The sequence below is a fragment of the Oncorhynchus tshawytscha genome, linkage group LG03 (assembly GCF_018296145.1).
Source record: "Oncorhynchus tshawytscha isolate Ot180627B linkage group LG03, Otsh_v2.0, whole genome shotgun sequence".
NCBI classification, from domain to species: domain Eukaryota; kingdom Metazoa; phylum Chordata; class Actinopteri; order Salmoniformes; family Salmonidae; genus Oncorhynchus; species Oncorhynchus tshawytscha.
The window spans coordinates 4,947,754-4,971,921 of record NC_056431.1 but is presented as its reverse complement, the minus strand read 5'-3'; the positions used below and the strand labels follow the sequence as shown (position 1 = coordinate 4,971,921).

At 43.5% G+C, this 24,168-nt stretch overlaps 1 pseudogene; it reads left to right on the top strand.

Moving 5' to 3' along the window:
• LOC112225798 overlaps nucleotides 1-23,136 on the top strand; it is a 28,837-nt pseudogene extending 5,701 nt beyond the window's left edge.
• The last annotated feature ends 1,032 nt before the right edge of the window (nucleotides 23,137-24,168 follow it).

Here is a 24,168-nt window from a genome sequence, read left to right as displayed (position 1 = left end):
CAGCATAAATACTGGAGGCTGAGACAGGAGGGGTAAGGAGACACTGTGGCCCCATCCGATGACACCCCCGGACAGGGCCAAACAGGAAGGATATAACCCCACCCACTTTGCCAAAGCACAGCCCCCACACCACTAGAGGGATATCTTCAACCACCAACTTACCATCCTGAGACAAGGCCGAGTATAGCCCACAAAGATCTCTGCCACGGCACAACCCAAGGGGGTGCCAACCCAGACAGGAAGATCACATCAGTGACTCAACCCACTCAAGTGACACACCCCTCCTAGGGACGGTATGAAAGAGCCCTAGTAAGCCAGTGACTCAGCCCCTGTAATAGGGTTAGAGGCAGAGAATCCCAGTGGAAAGAGGGGAACCGGCCAGGCAGAGACAGCAAGGGCGGTTCATTGCTCCAGAGCCTTTCCGTTCACCTTCACACTCTTGGGCCAGACTACACTCAATCATATGACCCACTGAAGAGATGAGTCTTCAGTAAAGACTTAAAGGTTGAGACCGAGTTTGTGTGTCTCACGTGGGTAGGAAGACCATTCCATTAAAATGGAGCTCTATAGGAGAAAGCCCTGCCTCCAGCTGTTTGCTTAGAAATTCTAGGGACAATTAGGAGGCCTGCGTCTTGTGACCGTAGCATACGTGTAGGTATGTACGGCAGGACCAAATCGGAGAGATAGGTAGGGGTAAGCCCATGTAATGCTTTGTAGGTCAGCAGTAAAACCTTGAAATCAGCCCATGGCTTGACAGGAAGCCAGTGTAGGGAGGCTAGCACTGGAGTAATATGATCACATTTTTTGGTTCTAGTCAGGATTCTAGCCGCTGTATTTAGCACTAACTGAAGTTTATTTAGTGCTTTATCCAGGTAGCCGGAAAGTAGAGCATTGCAGTAGTCTAACCTAGAAGTGACAAAAGCATGGATTAATTTTTCTGCATCATTTTTGGACAAAGTTTCTGATTTTTGCAAGGTTACGAAGATGGAAAAAAGCTGTCCTTGAAATGGTCTTGATATGTTCTTCAAAAGAGAGATCAGAGTCCAGAGTAACGCCGAGGTCCTTCAGTTTTATTTGAGACGACTGTACAACCATTAAGATTGATTGTCAGATTCAACAGAAGATCTCTTTGTTTCTTGGGACCTAGAACAAGCATCTCTGTTTGGTCCGAGTTTAAAAGTAGAAAGTTTGCAGCCATCCACTTCCTTATGTCTGAAAAAAATGCTTCTAGCGAGGGCAATTTTGGGGCTTCACCATGTTTCATTGAAATGTACAGCTGTGTGTCATCCGCATAGCAGTGAAAGTTAACATTATGTTTTTAAATATCATCCCCAAGAGGTAAAATATATAGTGAAAACAATAGTGGTCCTAAAACGGAACCTTGAGGAACGGCGAAATTTACAGTTGATTTGTCAGAGGACAAACCATTCACAGAGACGAACTGATATCTTTCCAACAGATAAGATCTAAACCAGGCCAGAACTTGTCAGTGTAGACCAATTTGGATTTCCAATCTCTCCAAAAGAATGTGGTGATCGATGGTATCAAAAGCAGCACTAAGATCTAGGAGCACGAGGACAGATGCAGAGCCTCGGTCTGATGCCATTAAAAGGTCATTTACCACCTTCACAAGTGCAGTCTCAGTGCTATGATGGGGTCTAAAACCAGACTGGAGCATTTTGTATACATTGTTTGTCTTCAGGAAGGCAGTGAGTTGTTGCGCAACAGCCTTTTCTAAACATTTTGAGAGGAATGGAAGATTCGATATAGGCCGATAGTTTTTTATATTTTCTGGGTCAAGGTTTGGCTTTTTCAAGAGGCTTTATTACTGCCACTTTTAGTGAGTTTGGTACACATCCGGTGGATAGAGAGCCGTTTATTATGTTCAACATAGGAGGGCCAAGCACAGGAAGCAGCTCTTTCAGTAGTTTAGTTGGAATAGGGTCCAGTATGCAGCTTGAAGGTTTAGAGGCCATGATTATTTTCATCATTGTGTCAAGAGATATAGTACTAAAACACTTGAGCGTCTCTCTTGATCCTAGGTCCTGGCAGAGTTGTGCAGACTCAGGACAACTGAGCTTTGAAGGAATACGCAGATTTAAAGAGGAGTCCGTAATTTGCTTTCTAACAATCATGATCTTTTCCTCAAAGAAGTTCATGAATTTATTACTGCTGAAGTGAAAGCCATCCTCTCTTCGGGAATGCTGCTTTTTAGTTATCAGTATCAAAAAGGAATTTCGGATTGTTATTATTTTCCTCAATTAAGTTGGAAAAATAGGATGATCGAGCAGCAGTAAGGGCTCTTCGATACTGCACGGTACTGTCTTTCCAAGCTAGTCGGAAGACTTCCAGTTTGATGTGGCACCATTTCCGTTCCAATTTTCTGGAAGCTTGCTTCAAAGCTCGGGTATTTTCTGTATACCAGGGAGCTAGTTTCTTATGAGAAATGTTTTTAGGGGTGCAACTGCATCAAGGGTATTGTTCAAGGTTAAATTGAGTTCCTCAGTTAGGTGGTTAACTGATTTTTGTCCTCTGGCGTCCTTGGGTAGACAGAGGGAGTCTGGAAGGACATCAAGGAATCTTTGTGTTGTCTGTGAATTTATAGCACAACTTTTGATGTTCCTTGGTTGGGGTCTGAGCAGATTTTTTTTGCAATTGCAAACGTAATAAAATGGTGGTCCGATAGTCCAGGATTATGAGGAAAAACATTAAGATCCACAACATTTATTCCATGGGACAAAACTAGGTCCATAGTATGAATGTGACCGTGAGTAGGTCCAGAGACATGTTGGACAAAACCCACTGAGTCGATGATGGTTCCGAAAGCCTTTTGGAGTGGGTCTGTGGACTTTTCAGTGTGAATATTAAAGTCACCAAAGATTAGAATATTATCTGCTATGACTACAAGGTCCGATAGGAATTCAGGGAACTCAATGAAGAACGCTGTATATGGCCCAGGAGGCCTGTAAACAGTAGCTATAAAAAGTGATTGAGTAGGCTGCACAGATTTCATGACTAGAAGCTCAAAAGACGAAAACGTCTTTTTTTTTTTGTAAATTGAAATTGGCTATCGTAAATGTTAGCAACACCTCCGCCTTTGTGGGATGCACGGGGGATATGGTCACTAGTGTAGCCAGGAGGTGAGGCCTCATTTAACACAGTAAATTCATCAGGTTTAAGCCATGTTTCAGTCAGGCCAATCACATCAAGATTATGATCAGTGATTAGTTCATTGACTATAATTGCCTTTGAAGTAAGGGATCTAACATTAAGTAGCCCTATTTTGAGATGTGAGGTATCATGATCTCTTTCAATAATGACAGGAATGGAGGAGGTCTTTATCCTAGTGAGATTGCTAAGGCGAACACCGCCATGTTTAGTTTTGCCCACCCTAGGTCGAGGCACAGACACTGTCTCAATGGGGATATCTATGAGGGTGCCCGTGTTTATGGCTTTGGGGAGGTACCTGGTAGGTTCATTGATCATTTGTGTGAGATTGAGGGCATCAAGCTTAGGTTGTTGGCTGGCTGGGGTGTTAATCATGTTCCAGTTTAGGTCGCCTAGCAGCACGAGCTCTGAAGATAGATTGGGGGCAATCAGTTCAGATATGGTGTCCAGAGCACAGCTGGGAGCAGAGGGTGGTCTACAGCAGGCGGCAACGGTGAGATACTTGAGACGAAATCCACCTTTTAGAGAGGTGGATTTTTAAAAGTAGAAGTTAAAATTGTTTGGGTACAGACCTGGATAGTAGAACACAACTCTGCAGGCTATCTTTACAGTAGATTGCAACACCGCCCCCTTTGGCAGTTCTATCTTCTCTGAAAATGTTGTAGTTGGGAAGGAAAATTTCAGAATTTTGGGTGGTCTTCCTAAGCCAGGATTCAGACACAGCTAAACAAACTTAGGGAGGAGGCTTCTAATGTTAACATGCATGAAACCAAGGCTATTACCGTTACAAAAGTAATCAAAAGAGAGCGTCTGGGGAATAGGAGTGGAGCTAGGCACTGCAGGGCCTGGATTCACCTCAACATCACCAGAGGAAAATAGGAGTAGGATAAGGGTACGGCTAAAAGCAATGAGAATTGTTCGTCTGGAACGGAGAGTAAAAGGAGGTTTCTGGGGGCGATGAATTAGCTTCAAGGTGTAATATACAGACAAAGGTGCGGTAGGATGTGGATACAGTGGCGGTAAACCTAGGTATTGAGTGATGATGATGAGAGATATTGTCTCTAGAACCATCATTGTAACCAGGAGATGTCATCGCATGTGTGGGTGGTGGAACTATTAGGTTGGATAAGGTATAGTGAGCAGGACTAGAGGCTCTACAGTGAAATAAGCCAATAAACACTAACCAGAACAGCAATGGACAAGGCATATTGACATTAAGGAGAGGCATGCTTAGTCGAGTGATCCAAGGGTCCAGTGAGTAGTGAGGTTGGTTGGGGTCACGGCGATTCAGACAGCTAGCCGGGCCATCGGTAGCAAGCTAGCATAGGATGGAGGTCTGTTTTTAGCCACCTTGTGCGTTTCCGTCGGTACGATTAGTGGGGTTCCATATGGTAGAGGGGATCAATCCAATTCGCAAAAAAAATTGATATAGTTATAGAGGCCCATGAAAAAAGAGAAAAAATTGTCCGATAGATCTATTCAGATAGCAGCCGATAAGACGGCTAACGATTAGCAGGCCGCAGATGGGCGTTCAGGTAGCGTCGCAACGGAGATGCCAGATGGATAACTCCCTCAGGCAGATAACGTCGGTAGACCAGTTGTGAGGCCCGGTGGGGCTCCGCGTTGGCAGTAAAACGGGTCCGGATAGGTGATTGTAGCCCAGGAGTGGCTGATGGAACTCTTCAGCTGGCTAGCTCCAAAATATTTGATGTTTGCTCCGGGATCGACGTAAGCCGATAGTCACACGGATAGCAGCTAGCTAGCTGCGAGATCCAGGTATAAATGTCCAGAGCTTGCGGTTGAAATCCGGGGACATGGAGAGAAAAATAGGTCCGGTAAGTTCCAGTCTGAGCCGCGCCGTACAAAACTGGCGATAAATTTTCGAGCTAAAGGATAGCTGATGACCACAAACCGTGGTTAGCTGAATACTAACAATTAGCCAGTAAAGAAGCTAACTAGCTTCAGGCTAGCTTCTGATTAGCTTCAGGCTAGCTTCTGATTAGCTTCAGGCTAGCTTCTGATTAGCTTCAGGCTAGCTTCTGATTAGCTTCTGGTTAGCTTCTATGGAGGATTACAGATTTGAGGTAAATAATTGGTGGGAAAAAAAAATTGGTGAGGTGGGTTGCAGGAGAGTTTTGAAGTTCAGTTTATGGAAAATAAAAAAATACATATAAAAAGGTATGCGAAGAAAGTTGTATATATATATATATATATATATATATATATATGGGACAAGACGAGGACAAAAGACATCTGACTGCTATGCCATCTTGGTGACACAGTGTAAAGGTGTATAAATAAAGGTGTATAAAAAAAATCGGCCAAATCCGTGTCCAAAAATACCGATTTCCGATTGTTATGAAAACTTGAAATCGGCCCTAATTAATCGGCCATTCCGATTTTTTACAATTTTATTTTTTTATTTCACCTTTATTTAACCAGGTAGGCTAGTTGAGAACAAGTTCTCATTTACAACTGCGACCTGGCCAAGATAAAGCATAGCAGTGTGAACAGACAACACAGGGTTACACATGGAGTAAACAATTAACAAGTCAATAACACAGTAGAAAAAAAAGAGTCTATATACATTGTGTGCAAAAGGCATGAGGAGGTAGGTGAATAATTACAATTTAGCAGATTAACACTGGAGTGATAAATGATCAGATGGTCATGTACAGGTAGAGATACTGGTGTGCAAAAGAGCAGAAAAGTAAATAAATATAAACAGTATGGGGATGAGGTAGGTCAATTGGCTGGGCTATATACCGATGGACTATGTACAGCTGCAATGTACCGGTAGAGATACTGGTGTGCAAAAGAGCAGAAAAGTAAATAAATATAAACAGTATGGGGATGAGGTAGGTCAATTGGCTGGGCTATATACCGATGGACTATGTACAGCTGCAGCGATCGGTTAGCTGCTCAGATAGCAGATGTTTAAAGTTGGTGAGGGAGATAAAAGTCTCCAACTTCAGCGATTTTTGCAATTCGTTACAATCCATCGACCTCTAGTAACCACGCCAGCTCAGGATCTCCGCATCCAGCTTCTTCGTCTGCAGTATCGTCTGAGAACAGCGGACAGCTGAAGAAACTGGGCTTGCACAAACTGTCTCAGGGGAAGCTCATCTATTTTCGTGGTGTCATTTGGGCAAGTGATTTCCTGGTGTCAGCGTTGTGAACAGAGTGCCCCATGGTAGCGGTGGAGTTGTGGTATGGGCAGGCATAAGCTATGGACAACGAGCACAATTGCTTTTTATTGATGACTGTTTCGATACACAGAGATACCATGACGCCCATTGTCGTGCCATTCATCAGCCACCATCACCTCATGTTTCAGCATGATAATGCACGGCCCCATGTCGCAAGGATCTATACACAATTCCTGGAAGCTGAAAATGTCCAAGTTCTTCTATTGCCTGTATACTCACCAGACATGTCACCCTTTGAGCATATTTGGGACGCTCTGGGTCGACGAGTATTTCCGCGTGTTCCGTTTCCAGCCAATATACAGCAACTTCGCACAGCCATTGAAGAGGAGTGGGACAACAGGCCACAGTCAACAGCCTGATCAACTCTGCAAAGGAGATGTGTTGCGCTGCATGAGGCAAATACTGTGCACATCAGATACTTACTGGTTTTCTGATCCATGCCTCTTTTAGATGCATATCTCTATTCCCAGTCATGTGAAATCCATAGATTAGGACCTAATACATTTATTTCATTTTAGCTGCTGGGTTCCGTTTTAGCTCGTGGTGTTCTCAATTTTTATTAATCATCTGGGAAATGGGATGCAACCAGCAAAGTTGCATCTATATGCAGATAGTCATACATTACCAGTCAAAAGTTTGGACACACCTACACATTCAAGGGTTTTTCTTTATTTTTACTATTTTCTACAGTGATGAATAATAGTGAAGACATCAACTGTGAAATAACACACATGAAATCATGTAGAAACCAAAAACGTGTTAAACAAATCAAAAGATATTTTATATTAAGAGTTTCTTCGAAGTTGCCACCCTTTGCCTTGATGACAGCTTTGCACACTCTTGACATTCTCTTAACCAGCGGTTTCCATACCCGGCCTGCTAGGTGGTTGCTACTTAAAGTCCCCAGGACATTTACACTATTTGGCAAGACTGCCTTCTCGTCTTGTGCACCAGAGGCATGAAAGTCTACAATCCATGCTTTATCTAGATAAATTAGTGCCACTGAATGAATTTTACATTTTGATGGGAGACTGTTCCAGAGGAGTGTAAATGCATTTGAAGGCTGGATCATGTTGTATTGTTTTATGTTTTAATTCTGTAATGTATTGATTGCTGCTGCCTTCCTGACCAGGTCTCCCTTGAAAAAGAGACTCTGGGTCTCAATGGGCTTTTCCTGGTTAAATAAAAAATATTTCCTTTATGAACTGTAACTTGGTAAAAGCTTTTAAATTATTGAGTTTATATTTTTGTTCAGTGTAGTTACACATTTCCAAAAATAATCAATCTTATCTCTTGATTAAAGAATTGGTGTACTGTAAATATTGCTGTTTTGGTGGTAGTATCTTCCAAGTTAACAAACCTAAAACTTGGTCATGTTATTAAATGTATCAGACATTTGTTTGGTTTCCATACTGAATGACTGACAGTCACATGTCTGTTGTAGGTCGTATGACGCAGCAGAAGGTCCAGAGGGCCAGACAGTCTCGGAAAACCCAGAGTGGGAGAAGGCCAGACAGGCACTGGCCTCCATTAGCAAGACCCAGAGCGCCACCAAGACCGCTCAGGCCAACCGAACCACAGCACAGGTGTGTGTTTGCATATGTCTGTGTTTTGCTTCTTTGATGCATTTGTTTTCTTACTGTAAGGCACGTTACCTACGATAATGAAGTGAAGTTCTGCTAAGGAAGGGGTTTTGTATCTGGCAGATGGCAGTTCTATTTGTCAAATTCAGGGGTTTCTGAACTGTTTTGGCCCACAACACATTTTGATATATATATAAAAATGCCACCCAACCATGTAAGAAACGTTATGCCATCAACGGCAAATGTTCACTTTTTAATTGGGGCTATGACAGTTTATTACAAATCAGTCCGACAGTACTTTTGACTAGAGATGCACGATATATTGGTGAACATATCGGAATCGGATGTTATTAGCTAAAAATGGCAACATCGGTATCGGCCCAAAGTCTAGTTTAACTACGTTGTGCAAAACCGATGTCAAAGCTGATGCGCATACCTATATAACGTAGGTATATGACATAATGGCGCCACGTTAAAATTTTGGGCTACACGTGCAACACAGCATTCCTAACCTAGCCAACAATGTCTGCTGGTGTGGATCGAGCAGTCAACAAGTCCATCAGTCATTTGAAAGAGTAAGAACATTTCCGAGAGAGAACTCAAAGGCGAAATCCATTTACGCCAAGATAATGGAATTCATTGCCCTTGACAATCAACTGTTCTCTGTCGTGGGTGATGTTGACTTTCGCCGACTGGTCGAGCACCGGTACACATGTTGCCCTACCGGAGTTACCCAGTAATAGCGTCACTGATATTATCTTCACAACGTACTATTGGAACATCGTTTGGGTCTTTGCGTGTCAATAAAGATGCGCGTCAAATAATACTATTTGGAGTCAAATAAGCTTTTAATTAGTGATGCACCGATATGACATTTTTGGCCGATACTGATATCCTATGTTTAACATTTTTGCTGCCTTTAAGCATTCTAGTACAGTTAACTATTTAACACACACACATGGACGCAGAGGTCTAAGGCACTGCATCTCAGTGCAAGAGGCGTCACTACAGTCCCTGGTTCGAATCCAGGCTGTATCACATCCGGCTGTAATTGGGAGTCCCATAGGGCGGCGCACAATTGGCCCAGTGTCGTCCGGGATAGGCTGTCATTGTAAATAAGAATTTGTTCTTAACTGACTTGCCTAGTTAAATAAAGGTTACACACACATATATATTTTCTTGGCATTTACCTACCTATGTCCCCGTTACCAGTAAATCTAAATCTATTTCTTTCACTTGCTGTGCTGCTTCGTTGTTCAGTCGTTTTTTTTGGGTCTTTGAGTGTAAAAAAACACTATTTGATGTGTCAAATAAGCTTGTTGGCCAATCATAGGTTGAAAACTTGGAGTCACGCAATGATATGGTGTGTGGTCCGCCCACTACAACTCGGGAAACCATGCAGTTTATTTGGCAACAGATTAAGTAAATTATGAAAGTGCACGCTATGAGCTTGATGCTCCTTTACAGTAAATATCGAGGGAATTATTCTGGTGACATGATCGATGCTTGACTGCTGTTTGACAAATACAAATATCCATAATAATGTGGACTATCCTACTTGGACAGCCTACCTGCACTGTATCTGCAAGCTGTTGGCTAGAGTGCATGTGCCAAGACCAGAATAGGAAAATGTGCTATTTAACAAAACAGTTTGTGACAAAACTAGTTGAAGATGCAATGAAAACACACTGAAAGGTCCATTTTTATTAGATATATGAAAACTTAAGTGAAAAATTACATTTTGTGTGCACCGTCATAAAGCACAGATTTCTCAAACAAGTCAGTTTGGTGGAAACACACCACTGGAGGGAAAATTAGCATATTTTCTTTGTGGATTTTAGAATATTCGCATTAAAATCTGTTGCCAATTGGATGGAAATCTAACTAGTGATGTTCTTTTCCCCCCAGTCTGATTTAGTGCCTGTTCGTCCATTCTGTTCTAATTTAGTTCTGCGCGACTTGTGGGCATTGTAGAGTGAAACAGAATACACATATGTTCCTGAGGTTTCTGTTTCAGTGATGGGGCCATAATATTTTGCAGCTTAAACCATTCCAAAAGAGAGCCATATTTATAGTCAAAAAAATGAAGCCGCTCGGTTTATTACAACCCCATCTAGCAGCTACTCAAAGTTGCTGACGTAACCCCGGTTCTATGAACGTAGCACTTTTTTTTCCTTTAGAGTTTCTCCCGTGACCCCATTTTTAAATTAAATGCTGGTCTAATTGTTGCAATTATTGGCATAGTAACAGTGCCCCTTAAAAAAAAATCCGGGTGGACACTGCACAACTTTCAAAATCCTAACATCGCCGAGCCTCTAACATTAAATGACTGTCTTTTCTGTAGGTTTTTTTGTCTTGCCAACGTAGTGGTGCGCACACTAAACGATGTGGCACAGACGGGGTCACACACTACAAGATTGTTGACCTGGTCGTGAGGATTCTCCTTACCATGCTGTCTTGCCAAAATAACAATGATGTGATTACATTTAACATAGCTATGAACTGAGGCTCAAAGCAGCCTGAAAAACGTTTTGTTGTTCAAGCTTCCCATACAAATTTGAAATATCTATCTTACGTTTTTAATTAAATAACATTGCTTGTGAGCTTCAGAGCTTTAAACAATTTGACGCTTTGGTTAAAGGCAAGTACAAACACATACTAGTAGTAGTCATCGCTCCTGCTCAAGAGTCATCTGACTGGCTTCTCTGGCGGGCTCTCATTGGCTATTGCTGATCATCGTTCTCAACTTGTCGTTGCATATCTCACACTACAAGAACATTGCAGATTTGGTTCCGATAAAATCAAACATGTTGGAAAATATCGGGACGTCTGGGATTTCTCAAAGACAAGATCAGTAGGCTACTGATGGCTACAGAGATCAGTAGGCTACTGATCTCGTCTTTGAGCAATCCCAGACGTCCCGATATTTTCCAGATTTGAGTCTCTGACCCGCTCACATTAAACGACTGCGACAGCCACGGGCCCCGTGTAGGCAATGACATGGAGATTTTATCTCCAATCTCAAAAACTTGTTTGGGACAGCTAAATCGGAGCCAAAATAGTGTAGTGTAGACCTAGCTTTAATCTCACAGACGCTTGTTATTGGGTATAATACACTGCTCAAAAAAATAAAGAGAACACTTAAACAACACAATGTAACTCCAAGTCAATCACACTTCTGTGAAATCAAACTGTCCACTTAGGAAGCAACACTGATTGACAATAAATTTCACATGCTGTTGTGCAAATGGAATAGACAACAGGTGGAAATTATAGGCAATTGGCAAGATACCCCCAATAAAGGAGTGGTTCTGCAGGTGGGGACCACAGGCCACTTCTCAGTTCCTATGCTTCCTCGCTGATGTTTTGGTCACTTTTGAATGCTGGCGGTGCTTTCACTCTAGTGGTAGCATGAGACGGAGTCTACAACCCACACAAGTGGCTCAGGTAGTGCAGCTCATCCAGGATGGCACATCAATGCGAGCTGTGGCAAGAAGGTTTGCTGTGTCTGTCAGCGTAGTGTCCAGAGCATGGAGGCGCTACCAGGAGACAGGCCAGTACATCAGGAGACGTGGAGGAGGCCGTAGGAGGGCAACAACCCAGCAGCAGGACCGATACCTCCGCCTTTGTGCAAGGAGGAGCAGGAGAAGCACTGCCAGAGCCCTGCAAAATGACCTCCAGCAGGCCACAAATGTGCATGTGTCTGCTCAAACGGTCAGAAACAGACTCCATGAGGGTGGTATGAGGGCCCGACATCCACAGGTGGGGGTTGTGCTTACAGCCCAACACCGTGCAGGACGTTTGGCATTTGCCAGAGAACACCAAGAGTGGCAAATTCGCCACTGGCGTCCTGTGCTCTTCACAGATGAAAGCAGGTTCACACTGAGCACGTGACAGACGTGACAGTCTTTCCATTGATAATTTTTGTGTGATTTTCTTGTCAGCACATTCAACTATGTGAAGAAAAAAGTATTTAATAAGAAATTTAATTCATCCAGATCTAGGATGTGTTATTATAGTGTTCCCTTTATTTTTTTGAGCAGTGTATATTACCTCAACAGTTATCTTAACTTGGCGAGCTGAACAGCATGGACCATTTTTTTCTTTCTGACACACACAACCGTCTGATCTGGTATCCACAAAGTGTCTCAAAGTAAGTGTGCTGATCTAGGATCAGGTCTCAACCTCTGTATGTAGTCTTATTGATTAGGATTCTAAAAGGCTAAACTGATCCTAGATCAGCACTCCTACTCTGAGGCTTTGTGGAAACAGGCCCAGGTCTTCCTGGCTTTTTACCCGAATATGATTAAAATGGATGAGTAGGCTTTCATTCTGATTTAATCTCTCATCACTTAGTAGTTGTCTGTTTGTGTTTCCAGGCTGGTCAGTTTCAGCCTGTAGTAACTGAGTCAACAGCCATACAGCAGCAGCAACAGCAGCAGTACTACCAACAGTGGTACCAACAGAACCAGCAGCAGCCGTATCCTGGGTACACCTACCCCTACAATTACTACTACCCCATGGCGCCGGGCCCCGTACGTGTACATATCCTCTGCACCCTCCACATTTCAGATGAACTGTTATGATAATAGTCCTTGGTACACTCGCATTAACATCTGCTAACCATGTGTATGTGACAAATAAAATTTGATTTGATTTGATTTGGTAATGATTTCCCCGACACTGATGCCGGCTTTATGCACTATAGCATTAAGATAAGGAATTGGAATTGTTAGATTTAGCCTACACATTACAAAACCTGCATTTTGTGACTAAAAAAACGATGAACTGTTAACACATGATACACCGACAGAACAAGCCAAGCCAGTACCATATTTGAAGTACGTTTTCCTCTGATTCTCCAGTATGGTGGTGGTGGCTATCCTCCTCAGGGCCAGTATGGTGTACCTCCAGGACCTTACCCTTCTCCCACCACTCCAACTGGACAGGTAACCATCAGAAAACTGCTGCTGTTGCTACTTAAATCAATCAAATTTTAAGTTTACTTCACTCTTCCTCTGTTGCAGTTTATGAATCATTAATTTGATGATTCCCCAATGCCAGGCATTTGTGTAAAAATGACTTTCTATTTCCGGACAAAAGTGTGCCAGGAATCAAACGTATGAATTAAGATGTTATTGATGACTGGCATTTGAATAATGTTCTATTTCTACCCTGACAGGCATCCCTAATTATCTCACACTGTCAGGTACAACCCTACACTGTTGATAGGTCAATGCGTCATGCTGCCTTGTTGACAAAATTACTGAGTGGCACAGATTACTGTTCGTTTTGAGAAGGGGCACAGATTACTGTTCGTTTTGAGAAGGGGCACAGATTACTGTTCGTTTTGAGAAGGGGCACAGATTACTGTTCGTTTTTGAGAAGGACGCTCCTCCCTCCCCGATGACGTAACGGGCCTTTACCCGGTGCCTCGCGTCTCAGCATAATGTAATCCTCCCACTAAGAATATGTCTGGAGCTGAAGTCTGTTGCAGTTAGAATGTTTTGCTCCGCAGTTCTCCTTTCATATTGAGATATTCTCAGTTTGAAGTTTTGGAATCTCTGCAGTTTATTACTTTTCTTTCACAAGTTTCTTTTCCCCCATCTATTATTTGTCCCTACCTTCCCAGCCTCCATCCCTGCCCGTGATGGATGACCAGTCCTCCAGCTACCCCTCTCAGCCCCAACCCCCTCCTCCTGCTGCCCCTCAACCACCCCCCAGAGCCCCAACAGCTCTGAGCAGCCCCCACCCCCTCCCCCAGCCATCCCTCCCCTCCCAACTCCCAGTACCCCCTTCCTCCAGGGCAGAACTCCTACAATCCCATGCCCTACCCCAACAACGATCCCAATCAGATGAGAGGTTACAACCACAACCAGGGCAGGCCCAGCTATGGGCAGAGCTACCAGACTCCGAACTCATACCAGCAGCAGCAGAATAACAACCAACACCAGCAACAAGGACAGGGTCAGTATGGACCAGGAGCTGGGAGAGGAGAGGCCAGCAAAAACAAGAACCATCAACAACAACTGCCACAGCAACAGCAGCTCTGGCACCGCATGAAACGTAAGTGTGTGTGAGGGTATTGAGTTGTGTGTGTGTTTTCAGGTGTCTCAAGCATGTTTTTTTCCTGTCAGTTTATCTTTGTATTTGTTTCCCATCACTTGGTGTTGTCTTTGTTTCAATGCCTTTTTTATTGTCTTCCACAGAGGCACCTGGAGCAGGTGCAATGAAGTTCAACATTCCCAAGCGACCCTATGTCATGACCAATCAGAGTTTCCCTCCTGGGGAACAACCCACTGGATTGGCTGCTACTCCTTCCTCCCCAGCTGCTGCTCCTGCTGCACCTGGCGGTGCCCAGACACGGTGAGGAGACAGCTACTAATGACATCAATATATCTGTCTTTACTATCCTTAATACCTACTGGGGAAGAATGAAGTATCTCTACTCATGATCAGAAGATGACAGGGGTTTAAAATCTGCATCCAATAGATTTCAGAAATACCATGTCACGCTTTCTCAAATTAATAATTAGTCACTTCAAATTGACCTAGTACTCCCAAACTCCTAGTACTCCCTAGTACTTCCTTTCCCCCTGATTTACTGTTGCAGTGCTGATTATAAAAATGATTCCCTCAGGCCCCAGGACTGGCCCCAGGCGATGAAGGAGTATGTTCAGCGCTGCTTCACAGCCTGTGAGAATGAGGAGGACAAGGACCGCACCGAAAAGGGGCTGAAGGAGGTCCTACAGAAAAGACTACAGGATGGGTCTGCCTACACCATCGACTGGGACCGCGAGCCTCTGCCTGAGTGAGTGGAGCAGTTCTTGAAAAAGCCTGATGTTTCACTGTCTAGGAACTTAGCCTGATGTTTCACTGTCTAGGAACTTAGCCTGATGTTTCACTGTCTAGGAACTTAGCCTGATGTTTCACTGTCTAGGAACTTAGCCTGACGTTTCACTGTCTAGGAACTTAGCCTGATGTTTCACTGTCTAGGAACTTAGCCTGATGTTTTACCGTCTAGCTGATGTTTCACCGTCTGGCTGATGTTTCACCGTCCGCCGAACTTGGCCCGATGTTTCACCGTCTGGCTGATGTTTCACCGTCTGGCTGATGTTTCACCGCCCGCCGAACTTGGCCCGATGTTTCACCGAACTTAGAAAGCCCAAATCCCCTTTTGGAGACCAAATGCCTAAGCTCTATCAAGAGGTGCTAGTCATCCTAATCCCTTCTCTCCTCTCTCTCCGTCCAGACTGAAGGCCAAGCAGTCTCGCTGGGAGGCTGTACCCACCCAGAGGACTCTGGAGAGTTCTGTGGGTCGTGGTGGGGCTACGCGTGGCAGGGGTGGTGGGGCCAGGCTGGGGCACTACAGGAACGTCTTCTCCCAGAGAAGCCCCTCATCCAGCTCCTCAGGCTCCTCCTCTCGCTCCCCCTCTCCCTCCCACAGCCGACACAGGGACCGCAATGGCCAGAGACATAGACGCAGGTGAGAGACTGTGTGTGTGTGTTTTGAGTTAGTCCAGTGATTTGTTTTTTTCCCTTCATAATTGGCTACGTGTATTATTTGTCCCAACCTGCTTTGTTATAGGTCAAATATTCCCCTTAATATAGTATAATGATAGCCACTCTAAAAAGAGAAAGTATGCTGTGTAGTTTTATGTTGTAATATCCTCCTCTTCCAGTGACTCTGAGTCCCAGTCGGACAGCAGCATGTCCAGTGACCTCCGAACCCAGCTTCCCCGGCGCAACCAGAAAGGAGGGCGTGGCCGTGGGGGCGACAGGGACCGAGGCAGAGGGGGTGGAGAGAGGGGACGAGGAAGGGGCGGAAGAGGCAACAGAGGACGGAGGTAAATAAACATGTTTTGGCCTAAAGAAAAATTCCAGCCGAAGTGTTTTGCATGTCAGCAATCAAGTTTTCAAGATATACAACTTTCAAAATACAGAAATATAGACAGAATTATGCATTTTGCATCAAATTATGCCAAACTGCAAAATGCGGGCAAAATGCGTCATACTGGCTGTATTTTGAAAGTGGTACATCTTGAAAACTTGATTGCCGACATGCAGAACATTCTGGGACTATATCAACAATGGACTAATGAAACAAACACCAAAAGCTAGTTTTGGGTGAAATCTTCTTTCAAGTCATTGGCCTTGACCCACCCACAAACTAATATTCACCTTTCCCTGATTCTCATTGTGCTGATCACATTTCGGCTTCTCTTCTCAGAAACATGGATGACGCTAACTCCACCGTCCTGGGCAAGAAGAGGAAAGGTGGGAACGCCGGCCTGGACTTCCACGACCCCCACCGGGAGGCCAAGAAACAAAGCCGAGCGGCACGCTTCCACAACACCAAGATGCGTTCAGAGCCCCTGGTGCTGTCCATCAACAACCTGGAGCTGCCCAAGGAGGACCTGAGCTGGGACGACTGCCCCATCGTGGGCACCTGCCAAGAGATCACCAAGATCTACCTGAGACTCACCTGTGCCCCCGACCCTGCCACCGTGCGTCCCGTATCTGTGAGTATCGCCTGTCACGTGGAATGAGAGGATCCTTATTTGAGGCCTCCCTTCAGATTGTGTTATGTTTGTCTCCTAATCCCCTGTCTCTGGCCAGGTGCTGAGGAAGTCTCTGTTGGCCGTGAAGGCCCACTGGAAGACCCGTCAGGACTACCCCTACGCCTGTGAACAGATGAAGTCCATACGACAGGACCTCACGGTATGTTTACATGTCCTTTTTAGTTTTGTTGAACAGGCACTTTGTCCTATCACGGTATTTGAGTCCTATTGTATGAGGATATGAAAACAGGAGGTGTCTTCTCATTTCAGGTTCAAGGAGTTCGTACAGAGTTCACAGTGGAAGTATACGAGTGCCATGCACGCATTGCTCTGGAAAAGGTGAGAGGGCCTCTCCATACACTGTCCCCCTTCGCTACCTCGTATTTGAGTTTAAAGGTGCGGTGTCGTACTAGATGTGCATTCTTCTCTAAATGTTTGCGTTGTTACCAGGGCGACCACGCAGAGTTCAACCAGTGCCAGATGCAGCTGAAGGCCCTGTATAAGGACAACCCATCAGAGAACATAGGGGAGTTCACTGCTTACAGACTACTCTACTATATCTTCACTAAAAACTCTGGAGGTAACTTACCACCTGCCTGATATTCCTCATCAATCATTATATTTCTGCATTGGATTTTGGCTCGCATAGAATTGAGCTTAATGTCCTGATTTTCTTGGTTGCGTGTTTGCCCCCCACACACAGACATCACGACTGAGCTGGTGTACCTGACTGCGGCGCTGCGGGCGGATGAGTGTGTGTCCCACGCGCTCTCCCTCCGTGCCGCCTGGGCTCTGGGAAACTTCCACCGGTTTTTCCAGCTCTACCGGAGAGCCCCACGCATGGCATCCTACCTCATAGACAAGTTTGTAGAGAGGGAGAGGATGATCGCTCTCAGGGCCTTATTCAAAACGTACGCCAGAGGCCTTTCCTACAAACTCCATGGTTCCTAACAATTCATCATTTTATGTAATTGTATGTAGGATAGAAATGGTCCAACTTTAAATTGCCTCTCCCTCTCTGTTTTCCCAGATTCAGACCAGACTTGCCGGTGGAGTATGTGCAGTCCAGTCTGGGCTTCCTTTGTTTAGACTCTTGCATGGCCTTCCTCACAGGCCTGGGGGTCACCTTCTTACCCTCTGACCCCAGCAAGATAGACTGCAAGACCAGCTCAGCCAGTCTGGCAGCCTCCTGAGGGGATGGGGGGTTTACCGGGGAGGGGGGAAAGCACACTAAAGGGAGATACTGAGAGATAGACAGGGTCAGGAATGTACCCTACAGTTCTTCTGCACTACACTTCAGGAGGGAGACTAGTGGTTAGACTGAAACTACAATTTAGTCCTGTAGAAAGAGGGAGATATGCACTAGGACCCACTAAATCACTTAAGGCTGAAATTCAGTGAGGATCCCACCCACAGATGCACTGTGCTCACAGATATGGACTGAATAACAAGAGTGGGGGAGATTATCTGCATACATGCTGCACATCAAATACATTTAGAATAGCTTAGCCCCACACATCTCGGATCAGCTCAAGATATTAATTATACCTTCGACTTAGAACATTTTAATGACGAACAGATGTTAGGCATTAGTTCAATTTAAGACCCGAAGATCAAGCACCAACTCACACAGATCAGAGAAGAGTGTAGCCTCAAGGTCTCCCATCCACTATCGCTCTCAGAAGTTTTAAGCTAACAGTGTTCTGTTATGTTTTTCCTTCCCTCAAGTCAACAGCCTCAGACTCATGTGAAGACGAGCCTTGAGAACCCAAGAAGGGAGATGAATACGAAATGAGCTAAAGTCATCCCTCAAGCCCTCATCCAACAGGCTGCTCATCCACTCCAAAACCAAACCATCAACCAGAGAAGAGGTTTGTCTGTTCAGGTGTTCAGCTCTAGAGACTGTGCTAGCCCTTTGCTGCCTTCAGGAAGCCTTCGTGATCCAGCGTCCAATCCGGGAGAGGAGGAGATGGTGGTTTGTATGTCCTGTCCCCCCTTCCCTCAAGCTGTCTACGATTGGTGATCTGGTGGGGAAAGTTACCCCCACTTCCTGTTCCTGCCTAGCCCTGCACACTTGTCACCCCTGAAAGGTATTGACTGAGAAATCTGAAGGTTCTGATTGGCTCCTTGCCCAGGTTGGCCACATCCATCCTTACCCCACAGTTGTCTGCTACCCACAGTTGTCTGCTTCACCCTTCAACAGTCGTCACCCAGAGTTCACCAAAGTTTGACCACAAAGTTTACATCCCAGTTATATCTGCTCTCTAATATAGTAGAGCTCCAAGCCTGGTGTCTAGTCCTTCCTGGTAGGCATTGACTTATAAAGTGTGATGGTGGATACAGTCCCCTAATATTTACCAAGAATGGCCTCTGCAATCCCTCGGTATGTGTCCAGGAGGCAGGATATCCACCTATAGTCCATCTATCCCCTGAGAGCAGACAAGGAGGCAGTCTCCCACCCCTTAAGAGTACCAAATAACCAAGTTGAAGCTCTGAGCGAGCCTGTGGTGTTTCCTGAGTTAGCCGATCAACAGCCCCCTCAGCAGCATGGAATAGCAGTCGTCGAGCACTCCCACCACACAGGAAGAAGTCAGCTCCATCAAGATGGTGGCAAAGTCTTCACCTTCAAATATGGTGGCTGGATCAGTCCCACACAACAGATGGAGATGAGATAGCTGTCTGTGCAGATGGCAGCAACGTCTGGGTTTGTATGCTCCACACTCCGTTCAATAAGGCTGAGTATGTATGTATGGCTGGTAAGAAAAAGGACTCTTGGTGTGCTGGAAGGAGGTGGCGGACAGCACGGCAAAGATCACCTGGTATTCACTATTGGCTCATTCACAAACACTAACCATTGGTTTGGGTTAAGGTGTATGATATCAAGTCTGTGGTAATTGCTTAAATTCCATCCACGTGATGATAGTGTGTCTGAAATTGTGATATAAAATGAAGGGTGCCAGTATTAACCCTTGGAGAACACCCCTCATTTGCAAGACAATGATGAAGCCAAACTGTCAAATTATGCAGGTGCAGATACCTTTTAAACCTGAATTTGTGTAACTCTCCTCAATTGAAAATTCACATTCTGCCACAAACATTAATTTAGGACATTAATGTTGGCGGCTAAAGCATAAGACTCTGCTTATCAAATGTTTGTCTGTAATCAAATAATCTGCTTATATATTTAAAGCTAAGAAATCACCATGTGATATTATTAAAACCCCATTGCAGACATTTTGGTTTTCAGTAAAGGCAGGTGAGATTGAAGGATTGTAGAGTAGTTATTTTGGGGTCCTATCCAGCAGTTATACATTAGGCTACATCCCTGTGTATACTCTTGATAAGATCTGATGCGAGGAGAGTTAATTGTAAATCAACATAATTGTCAATACATATATAGAACCTAGAAATGGAACATGAGTTGGTGATATCAGTTGATCTAATATCAGCATATATACTCCTTGTTTTCAGGCATGACCTTGAAGGGTATTAACTTGATTCACATCAAAGCTCGAGGTATTTTAGTGAGTTCAGTTCCATTGCAGAGATATCAAATGTATTTGTCACAAGGATTTGGTAACACAATAAAATAACTAACGAGGCTATACACAAGATAGGACTCAACTTTCAGGATGAACAGAAGTCTGTGCTGTAACAAATGTCCTGTGTGCTCATCTATAGAGTAGATGTGTTAGTATCTAATGTACATTGTTATGGATTCAGTTGGCCTTTTTTCTTCTCAGTAACTGTATTCGTTGGTCATTTTGATATGTTTTATGTTTACATGGGCAAGTGTAATTTTGACAAACAGATATGGTGAATGAGAAGCTGAAGCATTTTAGATATGGGTAATAAACAATTAATTATTTAAGACAATTGATGTGAATATGTAAATTGTAATTACAAATCTAAGAAGTTGGATGATTTGGAATACATTTCCTGTTTTTGATATTGCCGTGGATTTAAATGGGGAATTGATAGTAACTGCTTTTTGTAGTGCAAACACTTGCGTGATTTCTACCCTATATTTTTGACTGCTTATTCAATAAGTGTGCAGGACAGAAGGTGTATATTTTGGGCTTTTACAGGGATTGAAAATGGGATATTTGCTGTATAAACCAAATATTTTTCTTGACAGATAAGCACACTTGGTTGACCACTTTCATTTCTTACTCATTTTTTAAATGCTCATCTTCTGTAAACCCATTTTTCTTTTTAGATTTTATTTAATGCATTTCTGTCATCTCAACCTTTCTGGCTCTCTGTACTCATGAACCCCTCAGAGTCATTTGAAAAATCCATTTTTGAGTAAATGTATTTATTGGTTTATTTTCATTTCGATGAGATGAACATGAATTGAATGTCAGTAGGTTTGGAAATTCTTCTGGCCAGGATTTTTTCCCCCAGAAATTCTGGTGAAAAAATTGGTGTCCCCACTGAAAAAGTTTGAATATCACTGCCTTAGAGATAAGTAATGTACTAAAACCACTACACAACATCCTGATGGCAAGAGAAAGGTTTGGTAGAAGGCACTGCACTCCCATCAGCCAAGAAACAAACTGTTACTGTTTGTGTTGCTCAAGTCTCCCGTTTGTCAATTTCTTTGGAAGTAGTTTGTCAAAGAGCAAACCCGAACCTGTTTCAGATTAACAGTGGTTTGGCTGGTGTGAGTCAGTGCTTTGATGGGGGAACATATCAATATGGTACCGTCATGTTATTAATATTCTTAATGATTGGATTGAGAGCCTGTGAGAGAGAGACGTCATATATATATATATATATATATATATATATGACTGCAGGATCAGTTTCAATATGAATGTCTGGATGAGTGATCAGTCTTCTCAGCAACCCTTCCACCCATTTATAGATCCCCTTGTGTCATTTGGCTGGCACTATTTTGTGTGATATATGCTCTTGTTTCGGTCACTTCGGTCATTATTCAGAAGTTGTACTCATGACTCAACTTGTCCCTTCTCTCTTCATCTTCCTATCCTCTGTCCAACTTTACTTTTCCCCACTCCCTTCACCAGTTCCTTTCTCTTATTTTTCTTCTTGCAGTACTGCATTACAGGAGCAAAAGGAATGTGAAAAGAGAGCACCTCCTCCCAGCCTCCAGAAGCAAGCTGGAGAGAGGGAAAAGTGTGAAATGGAAGACTTGATACTGCCAACTCAAGTTCAAGCCATTTTGTCAATATGATGTTGCTGTGTCTTATCCATGGGAGCCTGACTTCAATTGTTTTAGTCAAGTCTTTTGAATGTATTTTATTTGACTATTCTTAACTTGAATCAAGAAAACATTCAATGTCAGATTTTTTTCCACTCTAGTTTGCCAGAAACAATCTATAGTTAGTAAGGTTTGCCAGAAATCTATGTCTATAGTTATGGTTTAGAGGTATCGGCCTTCCTATGTGTTAATGTATACTGTTTGTCCAGAAACATTTGCATGCGTTCTTGTTTTTCATAACCAGGGTGTTCTCTAGAAATTGATTTGTCATTATGTCAACATCTCAAGTACAGATCAATATTTGGTAAGGCAACCTTTTTTGGTCAGTTAATATTTGGCATGTCTGTAACCTCAATGTATTTTGTCAGATGCCTTGTGGTCTACCTGTAAATGAATTTGCCTGCATTTGGTATTTGTCGTAATACATTGGGAGTTATTTTAACTTGGAAACACATTAATAAGTATCTCTAGCATTCTCTAGGGATTTGAAATGGATCTGGACATACAGCATTCAATTCATTCTAGATATTAAAAAAATCTTATCTGCTTATATTTGGCCACATTCCTGTCAGTTTTGATTAGTCCGGTAGTAGTTGGCTCCCATATCAGAATGTTGCTCTGTCTTGCTCTGTACCTTTCCTAAACAGGATGCTTCTCTGTCTTGTCTCTGTTGATTTCAGACACCTCTTCAACAGTGAAGTCGAGTTCATGTAGCGTGCTATCTCCTGGTCAGATGTTTAACATTGCAGAACCTCTCATATGTCACATTGATGCTTTAGTTCTGATACATTCATATTTTTTGTTCAATAATGGTTTATAACTGTTCATTTCCATTTAACTAACAATGCTTCTCCTTTTTAAAATGAGCTGCTCCTTCTCTTACTATCTCAACTGTTCCTTCTGACACCTGTGGGTTTGTTTTTTCCTCTTGAACTTCTTGAAGCCCATCACTGTAACTCCTGCCTCCATTTGTCCTATTAGACTGCACTTGAACAATTCCCTTTTCTTACTTCAGCCTGATGCATCGGTTCATTTTTAATTCTTCACTATCTTTAGTGGATTTGTTCTTTCTCCTTTTCTCTCCTCACTCTTCTTACCTGCATGTGTCCCCTCCCTCTTCCCTTCTATCAGAATATCTCCTTTCTCCACCCTCATGTTGAGTATCTGTTTGCTAGTGACTATTGTTGCTGAGTAACTTTCCATTCTCGGTAGTAAGTATTGCTTCTACGCTGCTCAGGTGGTTTCTGTTGCAGCTAGCTGAAACTAAAGGATATACTTGCAAAATATCCCTCCCTGGATTGTATTTGAAATGAAATACTCCCATTTTGTAAATACTGTGTACATATGTATTTTTTTTCTTGAACCTAATAAAATAAGTTTAGAAATAAGTATTGTTTGTCTTGAGTTATAGAAATGACATGTTGCACTTCTACTTAATCAATGTAAAAATTGCATCAAACCCAGAGGACTACTCAAACTGAACATTGTTAAAGGCATTTATTTTAATAAAAATCTGAACTGAGAGACAGCAATGGACAATCAATCATATTACAGGGACAGTTCCTGAAATTCTGGCTATCATGTCACTGATCAACATGATTGCACTGTTTCTAGGGATTGGCACAATATTAAATGTCAAAAGAATGGCTCACAGTATGACCAGAGAGCAGTTGGGAAAAGGCATGCTTTTGCATGAGGAAATTGAGTAGGCTGAAGAAGCAACAAGCCACAGAATAGCAATAGAAATCCTCATTAGCATGTCGTGGAGAGAACATTCTACAAGATTCATCTCTTCTGTGTAAATTCATAATGAAGGAAAATAAGTTCTAGGAAGAGAAAAGCACACAGGAATAAGAGGTGACAGACAGCCGGTACAAGAGGAAAATGAAAGCAAGGGGCATAGAACATGAGGGAATATTCTGACTAGACTACTGAAAGATGAAAGCAGTTTTTCACAGGAGCTCAGAAGACAGGAAAGCATTCAGAACAGGTGAATGGAGAAGAAAAACAGCACAACATAAAGAACTAAATACAAAGCTGAAAGAGGAGGACCTAAAGAGGGACAGAGTGGAGCAGAGGAAGACCTAATTAGGGTCAGAGAGGAGCAGAGGGAAAGAGGAAGACCTAAAGTGTGTCAGAGAGGAGCAGAGGGAAAGAGAAAGAGGAGGACCTGAAGAGGGACAGAGGAGGAGGAGCAGAGGGAAAGAGGAGGACCTAGAGGGACAGATCGGAGCAGAGGAGGACCTAGAGAGGAGCAGAGGGAAAGAGGAGGACCTAAAGAGGTGCAGAGAGAACGAGGAGGACCTAAAGAGGGACAGAAAGGAGCAGAGGGAAAGAGGCGGACCTGCAGAGGGACAGAGGAGCAGATGGAAAGAGGGGAGCAGAGGATGACCTAAAGAGGGACAGAGACGAGCAGAGGG